Source organism: Triturus cristatus, chromosome 7, assembly GCF_964204655.1.
Source record: "Triturus cristatus chromosome 7, aTriCri1.1, whole genome shotgun sequence".
Classification (NCBI taxonomy): domain Eukaryota; kingdom Metazoa; phylum Chordata; class Amphibia; order Caudata; family Salamandridae; genus Triturus; species Triturus cristatus.
Window position 1 is genome coordinate 191,431,657 of NC_140590.1, and position 17,550 is coordinate 191,449,206.

The 17,550-nt window shown below is 43.6% G+C and overlaps 1 protein-coding gene and 1 long non-coding RNA gene across 8 annotated transcripts in view; one reads left to right on the forward strand and one right to left on the reverse strand.

The window, feature by feature from the left end:
- Nucleotides 1-17,550, reverse strand: part of LOC146809185 (uncharacterized) — a 432,226-nt gene that overhangs the window by 248,624 nt on the left and 166,052 nt on the right. The gene's annotated exons all lie outside the window — the stretch shown is intronic.
- LOC146809187 (uncharacterized) overlaps nt 1-17,550 on the forward strand; it is a 171,180-nt gene that overhangs the window by 6,701 nt on the left and 146,929 nt on the right. Inside the window, exon 2 of the long non-coding RNA XR_014966369.1 lies at nt 6,827-7,153. This is a non-coding gene — a long non-coding RNA (uncharacterized LOC146809187). The remainder of the gene's footprint in view (nt 1-6,826; nt 7,154-17,550) is intronic.

Genomic DNA, 17,550 nt, shown 5'->3' on the forward strand with positions numbered 1-17,550 from the left:
GTGCTTATCCGCGCTTAAGTTTGTGGGGGCATGAGTCTTAATGCGTGTCTCTGCGTTCGCGAGTTTGTGTATGTATAGCTCTCTGGTCGTGTGTGTCTGTGGCTGTGTTTGTGCCTGTATGTGCGTACCTCGTCCTCGGGGTGGGCTACAAAGGAGTATTCCTACAGTGAGGACGCGCCTGCCCCCGCCCAGCCCCGCAGACAGCCGCCTGTGTGCCTCGCCGTGCAAGCCTTCTGTGCCTTTATTGAAACCCAGTCCGGGTACAGGAATGACTGAAAGGGCTGGAAACCCACAGCTGCGGCAGGGTGGAGGCTGTTTCTGCGCTGCCCCTGCAGGGGTTGGGTTACAACAGGGGGGATAGGGGCCGGCTCACCTCTCTTGATGACATGCATGTCGGCGGCGGGTTGCTCGGCCTGGGGAGGCGAAGTGGCGGCAGTAAGCTGGTGCTGGGTGTCGGCACGGGTCTCCCTCTGGCAGCAGTGGAGTGACTCGGCCTGCTCAGGCGGTGGCAGTGCTATGGCGTCTGTCACACAGGCTGTCTTTCGGGAACTCGCACCAAATTTAAATGGCTAAAAGTAAAAAAAAAACACGGCAGAGCAAAAGGAAAGCGCGGGCCGATCTCTTGTCTTTATGGGGCCATATGTTTGAAACACATGGGCCCATAAAGATAAGAAAAGGCTTTACTACAAACGTAAAGCAATCGAGCCAGTCCAATTGGGACGGCTCTAAAAGAGAAAAGTGTACGTCATTAGACACTCTTTTCCAATGGCTGGCCACCGTTTAGCATAAACGGGGACGCCAGCCAATGGAAAAGAGGGTCGGGGCTTAAAGCCCACTAGAGAAATCTCCTCAAATTATTAAATCTCGCCAGCGAGACTGAGCATGTCTGAGCAGTCTTACGCCAGGCGAGACCTAATGAAGTGAGGGAGCATCTGTGAAAATACCCACATCCACCTGCCTTACATTCCTCCAGGTTATAAATTAGGGAAGTGTCAAACTGATCATAGTGACCCGGAGGTCTGTTCACAACAGTGAATAACAAACGGGAAAAAAACCAAAAGTTGCAGCCAAACACACTGACGCCCATGCCCAGCAAGAGACAGCCTGTGGCATATCCTCCAGAGCTCCCGACTTCGAATCTGGGGAACGGCGTTTGAGTCTCGGCATCTGTAAAACTGTGATTTAAAAAAAAAAAATTGAGCTTGGCTGGTATGCAATGGCAAAGCTGCCCTCACTCTGCCCGTGCCTGCTGTCTGCTGCCCAGGCAGCGTAACCATGCCAAATAAAGTGTTTAAAAAAATATATAGCGTGGCCACGTTAAAGCTGTGTTTATGGGACCAATTCAATGAATAAAAGAGTGTGTCGAACAAACGATAATAAATCAAAGACTAAGGGGACATGTAACAGGGGCAATCACCAGAAAGTGAAAAATACATCCAACGGTGGGACAAAAACCAACATTTTACCAATGAAAAGAAAGGAATGCAGAAAGGCATACAAAGGGATAAATGGAAAGTGGTGGGCATGGTCTATACATCCCAAGTAAATACTGCATGCCTCACAGAGCAGCGAATGCACGCTGCTATGCTCGACCATAAAAGGAACTCCTTCTTTCTTCAGCTACGGCTTTCTGAAAATAAGGCGTACTGCTCCAGATGGACATTTGTAGACCAAAGAAGTGCTACCACCCCACCCCCATTATCACTCTAAGACAGTATCGCTCTCACTACATCTCCACCAAACCTCTACTCCCACCTTCTTACAGTATTTCTGAACACTTTTGTGAGTGTCATGGAGTCGTAGTCTCTGAAAATACAAGTCGAGTTTTCTGTATTCTCCTCATGGGCTCAGTGCATGATTCCTATCACACACCTGTGCTATGGCATGGGAGCTCACCACACAATCTCTGCATGTCCATTTGACTGTGATGTGCTGTGTTGCCCTAGACCACCACAGCAATGCTGCGGGGCTAACTGGCAATGCCAAATGCCTGTCTGCTGTTATTGAAATGGAAACCTTTTAGGCATATGTCCAACCACATGTTACAGTACTCAAATGAAAGTTGTGGTGAATAAAATTCCTGAATTCGGTTTGAACAGAGCCATCTTTGTAGAAATAATATTGAGGAATTACCACATCTTTACTGTCCTGGAGGTGTAATCCATTTCTTCCACATTAGCAGGAAAAATAACATCTCCCTCATCAAGAAAACATGATTTTTCACTCAAGCCGTCTCCTGGCTTCAGATAAAAACGTTGATAATACTTTTGAGAGTGAGGAAATAGCAATATTACCTTACAGAACTTAGACACCTCTATTTCAAAATTAAATACTGGGACAGTGTGCGTCCCTTTGAACTTTATTTCACACACGTAATATCATAATAGAAGGGATATCCTATCAACATAGTCACCAGGACGCTACTTATTGAACAGGCACTGGCATGTGGCGACAGGACAGGATGTGCTGACACATGCAATTATTAGTTTGCACAAATTCACAAAGGTTAGTTGTGCAGTGTCTCTGTGCAGCCTACCTCGTACTCTACCTTCTACGTCAAAGACCTGTGTTTTTATGCCCCAAGCTTCTGAGCTGCTAAAGCTCTAAAAGTGTCAGGAAATATAAAACAGAAGACCAAAAAGCCAGGCTGCACTAAGACACTCCGCAAACAATCTATGCATATTTCTTCATTTCTACGTTTGCCTGAATTATCTCATAAAACCAAGTCTGTTTATATTACTAAATCTCGTTAATACTTACTTTTTTCTGAAGTTTTAGCTTCTAATAACTTTGGAAACAAAAACATAGACAGACAGACACCTCATTTATTATTTTAGACCTTGACCGCCTACGGCAGGACTTCACGCCATTGTTTGAGGGGATTGGGTGTTTGAAAGGACCAGCCATCCAGATACACATTGATAAGTCGGTTTCTTCAATAGCCCTCAGGCACCAAAGAGTTGCCTTCCATCTCTAGCTGAAGGTGGAGGCCGAGCTCCAGCTCCTAGAAAGAACGGGCCTCATCGAGCGGGTGAGCGGACCAATGCCATGAGTATCCTACATTGTTATGGGGAGGAAGCCTAAACAGCCTGATGCCGTAATCATCTGCGTAGATATGAGAATCCCAAACCTAGTGATAAAGCGGGAATGCCACCTCACACCGACCGTGGATGATATCATCGGTGAGCTGGCAGGATCTAAGTGGTTCTCCAAAATTTACCTCCGATCCGGCTACCATCAGATACCTCTACGCCCCGACTCCCGCCCCATCACTACATTCTCGACTCATGCAGGGCTCTGGAGGTATACAATTCTCAACTTTGGGATCTCCAGCGCTGCTGAAGTCTTCCAGAAGATAATCAAAAACATCCTCCATGGGCTAAAGGGAGTGCTCAACATGAGCAACGACATTCTGGTGCACGCTCCAACGGTGGAAGAACACCTCCTCCGTCTCCAAGCCGTCTTTTCCCACCTCAGAGACAATGGACTAATACTACACCGAGAAAAGTGCAACTTCCTGTGGAAAGACATCAGTTTGTTTGGCTATCGGTTTTCCGATAAGGGCATCGCCCGGAACCTGACAAGGTGAAAGACATCCAGGAAGCACCAGCCCCAACCTCAGTGTCCGGAGTCCGCAGTTTTTTGGGCATGGTAACCTACTGCAGATGGTTCATCTAGAATCTATCCGACTTAACCGGCCTGCTCAGAGACTTGACAAAAGCCACCAGCCCGTGGACATGGGAATCCGAGCAGAAAGAATCATTCCAAAAGACCAAGCCAGCCCTGTCTGTGGACACCACACTGGTATATTTCGATCTCAAGAGAGAATCACAGCTCATAGTGGATGCCAATCCCACTGGCCTGGGCACAGTCCTATCCCAGCATAAAGAATGTGGAGAGTGGGCTCCAGTGGCTTACGCCAGCCGAACACTCACGCCAACGGAGCAGTGGTACTCACAGATCGAGAGGGAAGCGATCGAAATTCTGTGGGGCTGTCGACACTTCTACATATATCTGTGCGGCCACCCATTTGCAGTCATCACTGACCACAAGCCTTTATTTCCGCAGTTTCAAGGCTCCTCGTTACGCCCTCCCAGAGGATCGAGAAGTGGATCTTGCAACTGCAAGAAATTCAGTTCACCGTTGAATATCGGCCTGGCACCCGAAACCCAGCACACTTCCTATCAAGACACGCTCGACCAGACACACTACCAGAGGCTGGGAGGCTGCCGCCACTGAAGATTATGTAAGGATGGTCATAGAGAGATCACAACCTCTTCCAATCTCCCTAGAAGACGTCCTAGAGGCCACAGAAGAAGACGACTGCCTTCAGATCGCAATCCAAGCCGTCGCATCTGGCGACTGGAAAACCCTGCAAAATCCAACACCAATCTGCATGGAGACCGCTCAGTCGATCCTCAAAGCCTTGTACCAAGTTTGCCAGGAACTATCTGTGACCACCGGCAGCTGCTTCCTGAGGGGCCCATGCCTTGTGCTACCCAAAGGCCTGCCCACAAAGCCTCTCTCCTTGCACACCGAGCCCATGAAGGGATTTTCAAATTAAAAAAACAACTTCGGAATAAGGTATGGTTTCCCATCCAAAAGATGGAAGCCATTGTGAAGCAATGTCGATTCTGCCTAGCAACTAGCATGTCAGATAGGCCTGTGCCAATCATCACTAAAGCAGCTCCCGGCACCCCGTGGGAGAGAGTGAGTGCAGATTTCGGCAGTCTCCCTGGAGGAAAACACTTGTTAGTAGTGGTGGTCGACTTTTCACGGTACCCTGAGGTAGAAATGGTGTCCACGACCTCTGCGGCAGAATTAATCCCAAAGCTGGAAACACTCATGGCAACGCACTGACTCTTCAGATGGATTCAATGGCCCACCATTTACCAGCGTGGATATGATGGACTATCTAGTGTCCCACAATGTCAAGTACCGCCGGACAACCCCGCGATGGCCTCTGGGCAATGGCGAAGTGGAACGCCTGATGAGGACCCTCAACAACATCATTCAGATCTCCTTAGCTGAGAACCGCAACCTGGAGCAAGCTTTGTATCAATTCTTACGAAAATACCGGCTCACCCCGCACTGCACTACTGGTATTTCTCTGAGCAAACTATGCTCTGGTCGAACTGTGACAGACACCATCCCACATCACCCTGTGTGGGAGAATGCACTTAACTCCCCAGATCAATCGGACTCTTGAAGAACCCATACCAACGAGAATGCCTCCCAGAGAAGACACGCTCCAGAATGCTCAATCCTTATGGGGGACCAAGTGTTGGTACAAGACCGCCATCCCGGAGGGAAGTTCCGCTTACCGTTTGAACTAGACCAGTGGGTAGTAGTGGAAGTCAAGGGCACCAAAGTAACTGCTCGAAAGAGGCTAAAAGAGTGTAACCCCCAATGTCTCACAATTCAAGAAAGTTCCGGGAGACAACACTGAGGAATTTCCAGCAGTTGGTTCGCCATGGGGTGACGTAACAGCGCATCCTCCAGGTACATGCAGAGAATGTGGCGAACCTCGAAATGCGTCGTAGCGGCCCGCTTTGAGTTATACGCGGTAAGAACCCTTAGGATTAGATTGCTTTCTATTTTCATACACGGCAGTTTCTTAACTACGCTTTGTCGTGCACTCCGGCTCAAGGTTACAAAACTATGTTTTTTCACCGTTTCAGCAACGAGCCTTTCCCAATTTACACTAGGTAAGCCACAGACCCTTTTTTCGCTCCCTCTTCACTATTCTAATGCATGTTTCGTTTATTAAGACTAGTGTCACATTTGTTGATACTTCACTTACAGGACTCTTGTTTATTGCTCTTGGCTACACGGAGCGTTGTTGCATTCTTTGGCATTGACTTTTCTCGTTCATTGATACTTTGTATTACCGCGACCTGAAGATACGTGAGCCTTATTTTGTACACGCTGTAGTCCTAATCACCCTAGCACCAATCCGAATTCCCGTTCATCGTTTCACTTACACTCGAGCATCACCTGTTATCAGACTGTGAATTTGGTGAAGCATCGCATGAACACACTATACGATGTTTGATTTTAGCATGTCTCCACCACATATGGGCGCATCATCTTCCACAGCCGCACTGTTCAGTCTTTACTCTATGGGCCTTCCACCTTTCATTAGAGGCTTGCTCACGTCGCGCACTACTGCACTGGTGTCCTTAGTTTTTCGCTTTTTCTCTTCCCACTTTTTTTATAATCAGTGAAATGTGCAAATCCTATCATTGATCCATTTGTTGCATTCTGTTTGACAAAGTCAGCATGATATATACTTTTCGTTATTTCCTGCTTTTCTGTTGTAGCTCCACGCGGAAGGAACATCATTTGCTCAACACACCTATTTGGATGCGTCCCTGAAGAAGGGTTTAGAACCCAAAATGCATTGGGAGTTGCATTACTTAGATTTTTTATGTCACACATAAAATCAATGTTACAATTTTTCTGTTATGCTTCATATGTTGTATTTTGACTGTACAATACTGGCCACGGACTGTACCTATTGTGAAAGTTACACATAGGCACCCGTAGGATACATTATGTTATTGGTATTGAAGAAATAACATAAAAAAATTGAAAATTCCTTATTTGTGTGAAGTGTTCTTACATCAAATTGTATTGGTTATAACACATTTTGTTGAACAGTTTATGAAGCCTCATATGACATAGGCAGTGCATCTCACAGACTTGGGAATCCAGGCCTTTAAAGATATGTTTGTTGGAATAGGGGTTAGGGCTTTACCCCTCCGTGAGAGTGCACGCTAACACATTAAGAAATTAGTCTACTTTGATTATCTTTTTCATATAGACATTCTTCAAATCAGGAGTGCAGGTCAACACACATACAACGAACCTCCAAATGCAACAGTAAAGGACTCAGGTGCGATGCACTCCCTTGACACCTTCCAAGGCTCGGAGCTGGAACTCCCCGCTGTCAGAGAAGAAGGCGCTACAACCAGAAGGAGTGGTGACCAGTCACCATCTTCGCCGACACCTCCACTAAGAAGCAGCCGGAGTCGATATGAACTGCGGTCGCACCCGACGCCTTCCCAGAGGTACAAAGACGTTGTGTCCTGCTGATCCTAGATGACTGCCGAGCCAGTTGCGTGGGCGTCTACCAGTTTTCAGCGACCAGGTAAGCATGTTCCATAAATGTTATGTTATGACGGTCATTAGCCTATGAGCTATAATTGCACCCAATTTTTATTTTGTCCAGTTGAAGTTTTGTTCGGTTATTGCCATTTCCTGGTAAAGGAGGAATGTAATGTTGTTGACGTAAGGCTGAGACCACCTCTCCCAGTTATGTGGGGGAGAGATCAGTTGGGACCCCTTGCATGTAGTCCTAATGGGCTGGACTGGCATATGCTGAGTCCAGCGTGAGGGAAATCAATAAAGAGCCCGGGGCTTTGGGCGTGGCTCAGTTTACTGCCCACCACCAGACACCTTGTGTGCGGTTTATGTTTTAAGTGTCTGCAGCCTTACAGCACGACACTACAGATCTATCTCTTAACTTTGATTACTGGTGACAATGAGTCGTAACAGTTTGAGAAAGGACTGAAGAGGTCTTAAGATAGGGTGACCAGGCGTCCTTGATTGGCCAGGACCGTCCCGGTTTTTCAAGGACTGTCCCGGCGTCCTGACTGTTTTTGTTAAAAACAAGATATGTCCAGGTTTTGAGAGAGTGTCAGGTGAGCCGCACATTAATCAGAATGGTGCAGGCCCACGCTTCCGTTGACTCTCTCTTAACACCAGAAACAGAAGTTTAGCAGTTTAAAGAGCTCTCTGTTCCTAAAAGGTAGGAAGTTCAGTTGTTTAAAAAGCTGCCTTCTGTGTTTTGCCTCGCCTCATTCATGCAGCACAGCAGGATTTAATGAGAGGGGAATAGGTGTCACATCAACCCAAGCCAGGATGATTAGTAGCCTGCTCCTGTGTCATATCACCACAGGGAAGGAAGGAAAAAATTATTTTATATATATATATATCTATATGTATATAAATATATATATATATATATATATATATATATATATATATATATATATATATATATATATTACCTACTGGCGGTCGCCAGTAGGTAGTTATAGTTAGGACCACGTTTCCATAGGAAATCCGCAACATTCTATTTTGAATAACTTTGGCGCCGGTCGACGAATCCTCGCGAATTTTTCAAAATAGGTGGGGCGCTACGCTCCGCTCCTACCCTGAAAGTCTCGGGGGGATTCGTCAAGCGGGGGCTGAGATAAAAGGGGGGTCCCAAAACGCGTTTTTCCCATGCATTTTTCCATAGGACCTTTAGACACAGCTACAGCCCGAACGGCTGAACAGAATTACTTGAAATTTGGCAGAGAGGTAGTCCTCAGGTCAAGGAAGTGCCTTTTGTAGGTTTGGTGTAAATCTGTTCAGTAGATTCAGAGAAAATAGCCTTTAAATCAATATATATATCTGAGCCAGCTTACGGTGCGCTTACCGTGCGCTTACCGTACGCGTACGGTGGCGTGCGCGAGCGCGATTTCGATTGGCTGTTAGATCTTAGTAAACATTCGAATCGGTCGAAACCAGGAAGCGGCGGCCGCCATTTTCTCTCTCGCTCTCTGAGTTGGGCAGCAAAAACGATGCCAAAAAATGTCTAAAGAGGCAGTTTCTTGAGATCCTAACCACCCAGCATTGATATAGGGGTCCCCAAACAACCCCCAAGTCCAAAAAAAAAAATTTTTTTTTTCGGAAAATCGCCGATTACGCTTACCGTATGCGTACGGTAAAAATTTTAAAAAAAAAAAATTATCCACACACTCCCCACCCCGTGTGCAAATGGTGCCTGAAGGGCACCATTTGTGCATGGCTTATTACAGGTAAGAAATAAACAAAGAATAAATTTCACAAAGATGCGCATAATATGTCCCCCATGTGCGCACGGTGCGCGAAGCGCATCGTGCGTACATGGCCCATCCCGCATAACGTGCACGGCACTAACTGCGTAAAGTGGGCGCGCGGTGCGCGAAGCGCACCGTGCGCGCACGGAACAAACTGCGTTAACTGGGCGCGCACGCCACGAATGGCGTAAAGTAACTTAGCATTTAAAAAACCGTACAAATTCACTGAAAAAACCATAGGTTTCACACACGTTATAGTTAGGAATTAGCATTTAAAAAACCTTGCAAATTCACTGAAAAAACCATAGGTTTCACACATGTTATAGTTAGCTGGACATTTTATTGATAAAAAACCAATGAAATTCCCCCGTTATAGTTAGTGCAGGCAACTATAACTCACGTGACCGCAATCTTCTGCTGATGACATATGTGTGTTTATGAAAAAAAAATATTTGTAATATATGTATAGCTAAAATTTAATGGAAGAAGACATGGGCAAATAAGTGTCTAAATACAGTATTAGCATCAGCAGAGGATTGCGGTCGCGTGAGTTATAGTTGCCTGCACTAACTATAACGGGGGAATTTCATTGGTTTTTTATCAATAAAATGTCCAGCTAACTATAACATGTGTGAAACCTATGGTTTTTTCAGTGAATATATATATATATATTATCTACTGGCGGTCGCCAGTAGATAGTTATAGTTAGGACCGAGTTCCCATAGGAAATCTGAAAATTCTATTTTGAATAACTTTGGCGCCGGTTGACTTATCTTCGTGAAATTTTCAAAACTAATGGGGCGCTCCGCTCAGCTCCTACCCTGAAAGTCCCGGGGTGATTCGTCAAGCGGGGCCTGAGAAAAAAGGGGGGGTCCCAAAACGCGTTTTCCCCATGCATTTTCCCATAGGACACTTAGTCGAAGGTACAGCCCGAACGGCTGAACAGAATTACTTGAAATTTGGCAAAGAGGTAGTCCTCAGGTCAGGCATGTGCCTTTTGCATATATGGTGTAAATCTGTTCAGTAGTTCCTGAGAAAATTGCAGTTAAAAGTACATAAATATCTATATGCGTGCACCGTGCGCGCACCGTGCGCGCACCATAACGTCCGCGAGCGTAATTCTGATTGGTGGTTAGATGTCAGTCAACATTCGAATCGGTCGAAATCATGAAGAGTCGGACGCCATTTTGTGTGTGATAGTGAAAAAGAAAGGTGGAGAACGTGAAAAGGGGGCAGGGTAGAGAGTTCCTGACCCCCTAGCCTTTGTCAGGGGGTCCCTGATGGACCCCGAAGGGTGAAAAAAACATTTTATTTTTTTTCAAAAAACCGCGGGGTGTGCGCACCGTGCACGCACCGTGAAAAACCCTTAAAAAAAAAACATTTTAAACTGTTTATAAGTTTATAGAAGATATTAACTGTGCTGTTCAACTTTATCCAAATTAAAAAAAAAAGAGCTGAGCCATTCCATATTACAGGATACAGTCAATCTATAACTATGTACATAGGTAGTTTATTGTAAAATAAATATAATAATACATACATAAATTAGCATTTAAAAAACCTTACAAATTCACTAAAAAAACCATAGGTTTCACACACGTTATAGTTAGAAATTAGCATTTAAAAAACCTTGCAAATTCACTTAAAAACCATAGGTTTCACACACGTTATAGTTAGGAATTAGCATTTAAAAAACCTTGCAAATTCAATGAAAAAAACATAGGTTTCACACATGTTATAGTTAGCTGGACATTTCACTCGTAAAAAACCATTGAAATTCCCCCGTTATAGTTAGTTCAGATAACTATAACTCGCGCAACCGCAATCCACTGCTGATGATGTCACAAATTACATCACTCTTGACATGGTCAGTGACATCACTCATGACATCACTGATGACATCTCAAATGACATCACTGATGGCATCACTGATGACATCATCCTTGTGATAGAGTGGCGGTCGCGCGAGTTATAGTTATCTGAACTAACTATAACGGGGGAATTTGCAGGGTTTTTTACGAGTGAAATGTCGAGCTAACTATAATATGTGTGAAACCTGTGGTTTTTTCAGTGAATATATATATATATATATATATATTCACTGAAAAAACCATAGGTTTCACACATGTTATAGTTAGTTCAGATAACTATAACTCGCGCGCCCGCAATCCTCTGCTCATGATGTCACATTTTACATCACTCATGACATGGTCAGTGGCATCACTCTTGACATCACTGATGACATCATCCTTGTGATAGAGTGGCGGTCGCGCGAGTTATAGTTATCTGAACTAACTATAACGGTTTTTTACGAGTGAAATATCCACCTAACTATAACATGTGTGAAACCTATGGTTTTTTAAGTGAATTTGCAAGGTTTTTTAAATGCTAATTCCTAACTATAACGTGTGTGAAACCTATGGTTTTTTCAGTGAATATGTACGGTTTTTTAAATGCTAGTTATGTATGTATTTTTTTTTTAAATATTTTTTTTTCATTAAACTACGTATTACATGTTTTTTTTTTTTTAATGGTTTTTCACGGTGCGCGCATGGTGCGCGCACCTCCGCGATTTTAAAAAAAATGGAAATGTTTTTTCTGCCTTCGGGGTCCTTCAGGGACCCCCTGACAATGGCTAGGGGGTCAGGAACTCTCTACCCTGCCCCCTTTTCACATTCGCCACCTTCCTTTTCCACTCTCGCACTGAAAACAAACAAAATGGTGGCCGACACTTCCTGATTTCGACCGATTCGAACGTTGACTGACATGTAACAACCAATCAGAATTACGCTCGCGCACGTTAGGGTGCGCGCACGGTGCGCGGCTATGGATATGTATGTGCTTTTAACTGCAATTTTCTCAGGAACTACTGAACAGATTGACTCCATATATGCAAAAGGCACATCCCTGACCTGAGGACTACCTCTCTGCCAAATTTCAAGTAATTCTGTTCAGCCGTTCGGGCTGTACCTTCGACTAAAGGTCCTATGGGAAAATGCATGGGGAAAATGCGTTTTGGGACCCCCTTTTTTTCTCGGCCCCCACTTGTCGAATCCCCCCGAGACTTTCAGGGTAGGAGCTGAGCGGAGCGCCCCATTAGCTTTGAAAATTTCACGAAGATTCGTCAACTGGCGCCAAAGTTATTCAAAATAGAATTTTGAGATTTCCTATGGAAACACGGTCCTACCTATAACTATCTACTGGCGACCGCCAGTAGATAATATATATATATATATATATGTGACCAAGGCCTGTGACGGGCTGAAACGCGTAATGGCGGCGGTGGTGTCTGTTATATTTAAATAAATTATTGGATTCTTTCACCGCACCTTGGGTCTGCTTCCGTTTTTTGAGGACACCTCTTCAGCTTGTGAGACGGAGTTTTCATATATATATATATATATATATATATATATATATATATATATATATATATATGTATATATATATATATAGATATTACCTACTGGCAGTCGCCAGTAGGTAGTTATAGTTAGGACCTATTTTCCATAGGAAATCCGCAACATTCTATTTGGAATAACGTTGGCGCCGATTGACGAATCTTCGCGAAATTGTCCAAACTTTTGGCCAGCTCCGGTCCGCTCCTAACCTGATAATTTCACGGTGATTCGTCAAGCGGGGGCCGAGAAAAAAGGGGGGTCCCAAAACACATTTTCCCCATGCATTTTCCCATGGGACCTGTTGACGCAGCTACAGCCCGAACTGCTGAACGGAATTACACCAAATTTGGCAAAGAGGTAGTCCTCAGTTCAGACTCGTGCCTTTTGCTTAAATGGTGTAAATCCGTTCAGTAGTTCCTGAGAAAATTAGAGTTAATAAGATAGATATATCTGGGCGGAGCCTAACCACACATCTCATCGTGAGATCTGATTGGCTGTCAGTACTTCACCCAAGAAGTGTTGGCAGCCATCTTGGGACCATTATACATGATAGCACCTCATTAAAAAGCATTGCAGTTAATAGAAGGTTTTAAGACTTTAGTTACATTATAAATCATTTGTTGATGGTACCATACTCATTTTAGGAATTGTGGTGTGTTCTAAGGTGATTTTACCATGTGAAAAAGCCTTCTGCTGTGATATCATGAATCATGTTTGAGAGAAAACTATTTTCTCATGCTTTTCCCACAGAGGTTTGGAAGGTGATCTATAAGCTAAACTAAGAGCAAATTGTCCGTAAATTCACATTATCTTTCTCAGTCATGTGAGAATGAAGTCTGACATTCTCAGTAAAACATGTACATCCAACAAGTGCAGAGACTGTCAGTTGATTCCTTTGTGTTCTACTGCTGCTTCCCAGAGTGTTCTAAAGATCAACTAGAGTGCTAACAGTCCTACTTATGACAAACGTATTGCACACCTGAAGCCATCTTGATTGGAATAAAGTGGTAACTCTTAAAACATTTAATTTAAAAAGGAACCAAATGAGGGGGTTCATTTTGCCATAGAAAGTATGATTAGTGCTGCAGAAAGAAAAATTAGGGCACATTTTGAGTGACTTCTCAAATCCTCTTCTATTTAATTAAAACATTCTGACATGCAGACCGAAACATGCACTTTGAATACCAGCAGCAGACTTCCCTGGTGAGCAGTAGCTTTACTACAGTGATCTAATGAGCAACTAGAGTGCTAACATTCAGAATTTATGGCAAATGAATGACACATCTGAATGCCTTCTTGATGGAATCAAAGTAAAAAACTGAAAGTATTTCCTACTGAGGAAACTGTAGTAAATAAGGAAATTAGGAAACTTCTTAACAATTAAGTCTCCCAAAATGGCCACCAGAGACAAAAGAGCCCAAATGTAGCACAAATATCACCCAGATGTAGTCCAAGTATAGCCCAATGACAGAATGTCCCAGAGTGTTCTAACGAACAACTAGAGCGCTAACAGTCTTACTTATGACAAAAGTATGGCACACCTGAAGCCATCTTGATTGGAATAAAGTGGTAACACTTAAAACATTTAATTTACAAAGGAACAAAATGAGGGGGGTCATTTTGCCAGAGAAATTATGATTAGTGCTGCAGAAAGAAAAATTAGGGCACTTTTTAACTTCTCAAATCCTCTTCTATTTCATAAAATAATTCTGACATGCAGACTGAAACATGCACTTTGAATACCAGCAGCAGACTTCCTTGGTGAGCAGTAGCTTTACTACAGTGCTCTAATGAGCAACTAGAGTGCTAACATTCAGAATTGATGGCAAATGTGTGACACATCTGAATGCCTTCTTGATGGAACCAAAGTAAAAAACTGAAAGTATTTCCTACTGCGGAGACTGCAGTAAATGAGGAAATTAGGAAACTTCATAACAAATAAATCTCCCAAGATGGCCACCAGAGACAGAAGATCCCAAATGTAGCCCAAATATCACCCAGATGTAGCCCAAGTATAGCCCAATGACAGAATGTCCCATAGTGTTCTTAAGAACAACTAGAGCGCTTACTGTCTTATGACAAAAGTATGGCACATCTGAAGCCATTTTGATTGGAATACACTGGTAACACTTAAAACATTTAATTTAAAAAGGAACACAATGAGGGGGTTCATTTTGCCATAGAAATTATGATTAGTGCTGAAGAAAGAAAAATTAGGGCACATTTTGAGTGACTTCTCAAATCCTCTTCTATTTCATTAAAAGATTCTGATATGCAGACTGAAACATGCACTTTTAATACCAGCAGCATACTTCTGTGGTGAGCTGTAGCTTTACTACAGTGATCTAAAGAGCAACTAGACTGCTAACATTCAGAATTTATTGCAAATGTGTGACATATCTGAATACCTTCTTGATGGAATCAAAGTAAAAAACTGAAAGCATTTCCTACTGAAGAGACTGCAGTAAATGAGGAAATGAGGAAACTTCATAACAAATAAATCTCCCAAGATGGCCACCAGAGACAAAAGAGCCCAAATGCAGCACAAATATCACCCAGATGTAGCCCACATGTAGCCCAATGACAGAAGTGTGCAAAACACTTATTTTTTGTGTATTTGCAGTTTTATATAGTGCAGACTTGTCAGGTATTGGAGTGCTTTACATGAGCATTGGTTATATCACACAAGATCAAATTCATTTTGGTTGTAGACATGGGGAGATTAAGTGATTTGACCACAATCACAGAATGTTGAGCTGAAGCAGAAACTCCAACCTGGTTCCCCAGTTGCAAAGTCTGCAGCTCTGGAAGTAACACCACATCCTCTCCCCTAAGTGCAACATTTAATCAAGTGGTCAACTGGATAAAAAACACAAAGATTACAAATAATTTAAAACTTCTTTGTCGCTATTTGAAAACTCAGAACATATGTCCTCATTTTATTTTTTTAGAGCACTAACCATAATTTTGATGCAAATAAGACCCTCTCATATATGTAATTTCTAAAGGAAATGCTCTAGGTATTACAGTTTTGATTACATCAAGATGATGTCAGGCGTTCCACACTTTTGTAATGAAAATAGAATGTTAGCAATCTAGTTGTTCATTGGGATACTGTTGAGAGGCAGAGGCCAGGGGCACGGACTCTGAAAATTGAAGGCAGGTAAGAGAGTGCAGAGGCAACAATTTGACCACACTGGGCAGGCTGGAAGGGCAGTGGCAGCACAAAAGACTATGGAGGTCAGTGGAAAGGGGGGCAGTGGCAACAAACCAACAGTACAGGACTGGCAAGAGAGGCTGAGGAAATATAATAGACCATTGTGGACAGCAGGAAGAGGCAGTGGTAGTACAACCATACATGCCAACAGACCCGTTTCAGCCAGGAAACGTCCAATGTTTTTAAGCTCAAATGGGCTTTATTTGATCTGTCTCCTGTCTACAATCTCCTCTTTTTCAATGTAACTCAAAAGGGAAAATCAATACCCCAGTTTTTTTTCAAAATCTCCCTCTTACCAAGTTCAAAATGTTCGCAAGTATGGTACATTGGATCATGTGAGGCAGGAGGAATTGGGGTGGGGACATGGACTCGGATAACAGAGGACAGGAGGGACATGGAGAGGTGCACCAAACTGACCCTACAGGGCAGGCATCAGGGTTTGCAGCAGCACAATACACCACACAGGGTATGTGGGACGGGAGTGCAGCACAACAATCCATAGAAAGCAATAGGGAGGGAACAGGACCATGCACATGGACAACAGAGAACAGAGGGGAAAGAGGCAATGGTAGCTAGCTGACCATAATGGACAGACAGGAGAGAAAGCTGCAGCATAACAGACCATAAAGGGCAGGAGGGACGGATCAGGGGCATTACAATGGAACAGACAAGTCAGGAGGGAGGGAATAGGGGTCTGCACATGGAAAAAGAGGGCTGGCCAGAGGTCTTTTATGATCCAGTTATGAAGAGGTGGGATATGATGGGGGTAAAAACGATCGGTGACCTCATGGGTACAACAGGTTTCATAACATTTGATCAAGCACAGCAGCTATATAGCTTAGACCGCAGGGACTTTTTTAAATACCTTCAAATAAGATCAGCTCTGTTAAAAAAACAGGGAGGGGATATCAACTATCGGAGAGTAGAAATCATGGAAATTCTAAGAGATAAGAAGGGCTGCTCAATATCCCAGGTATACGGGGAATTGACCAGGCACAAGGAGGACGATAGTGCAAAGGTTATAGAAAAATGGAATATAAAATTAAATTTATCTGGGAATGAGGTTGAAAAAGCTTTCAAGCTATCAAACTCAGTGTTAAGAGTAGCCACCTTACAAGTCCAGCAATATAAGACCATGTTTGAGCTCTATTACACCCCACACAGAATTGCTCAATGGGGTGGAACGACGGGAGTGGTTTGCCCAAGATGTCAGGCAACACAGGCAGATACTATACATATGTTTGCTGCATGCCCCGCCTTGGATTTATTTAAGAACTCAATAGAGCAATTTTTGGATAGAGCACTAGGGATCAAAATTACTATAACTAGTGAAGTTATGGTTCTGGGGGTAACTAGGGATGGTGTAGAAATACCCCAATTTGAGTTTATATATAGCGATGATTTTGAGCCGACTTTGTGTCGCAAAAATGTGGAAAGATCCAAATCCGCCAACATTCCAACAATGGCTATCACGATTATTAGCTGTATATGCATTAGAAAAAGCCCTGTACGATAAAAAAGGATGGAAGACAAGACAAATGGGGAATCGGATATGGGCCCCTATTGCCTATTGGAAAGAGAGGCTTGAAAAAGATTAAAATATTGACATTCTCCGTTTTGATCGGGGGCAATCGGCTAGCCCTCCATGCATTCTTGGTCTTATCATGTTTTGTTTTTCTTACTTTTAATTTTTTGTGTTTTTTATTTTCTTCTTTTTGATGAAACTGCATAATGAAATGTATCATTAAATATAATTCTCGATGATGATGAATAAAAAATAAAAAAAAATAAAAAAAAAAGGAAAAAGAGGGCTGGGGGCAACGGGGCAGGGTAGGAGCAGCAAGATGACCATGGAGGTCAGGCAGGATGGGCACTAGAAACAAGGCACACCATGGAGAGCAACAGTGAGACTATGATGGCATACACACAGACCATGGAGGGAAGGTGGGAGGGGGTCAGGGGCAGCTAGCTGACCACCCAGGGAAGGTGGGAGGGGCCATGGCAGCACAGAAGACCATGCATGGCAAGCGGGAGGGTTAGT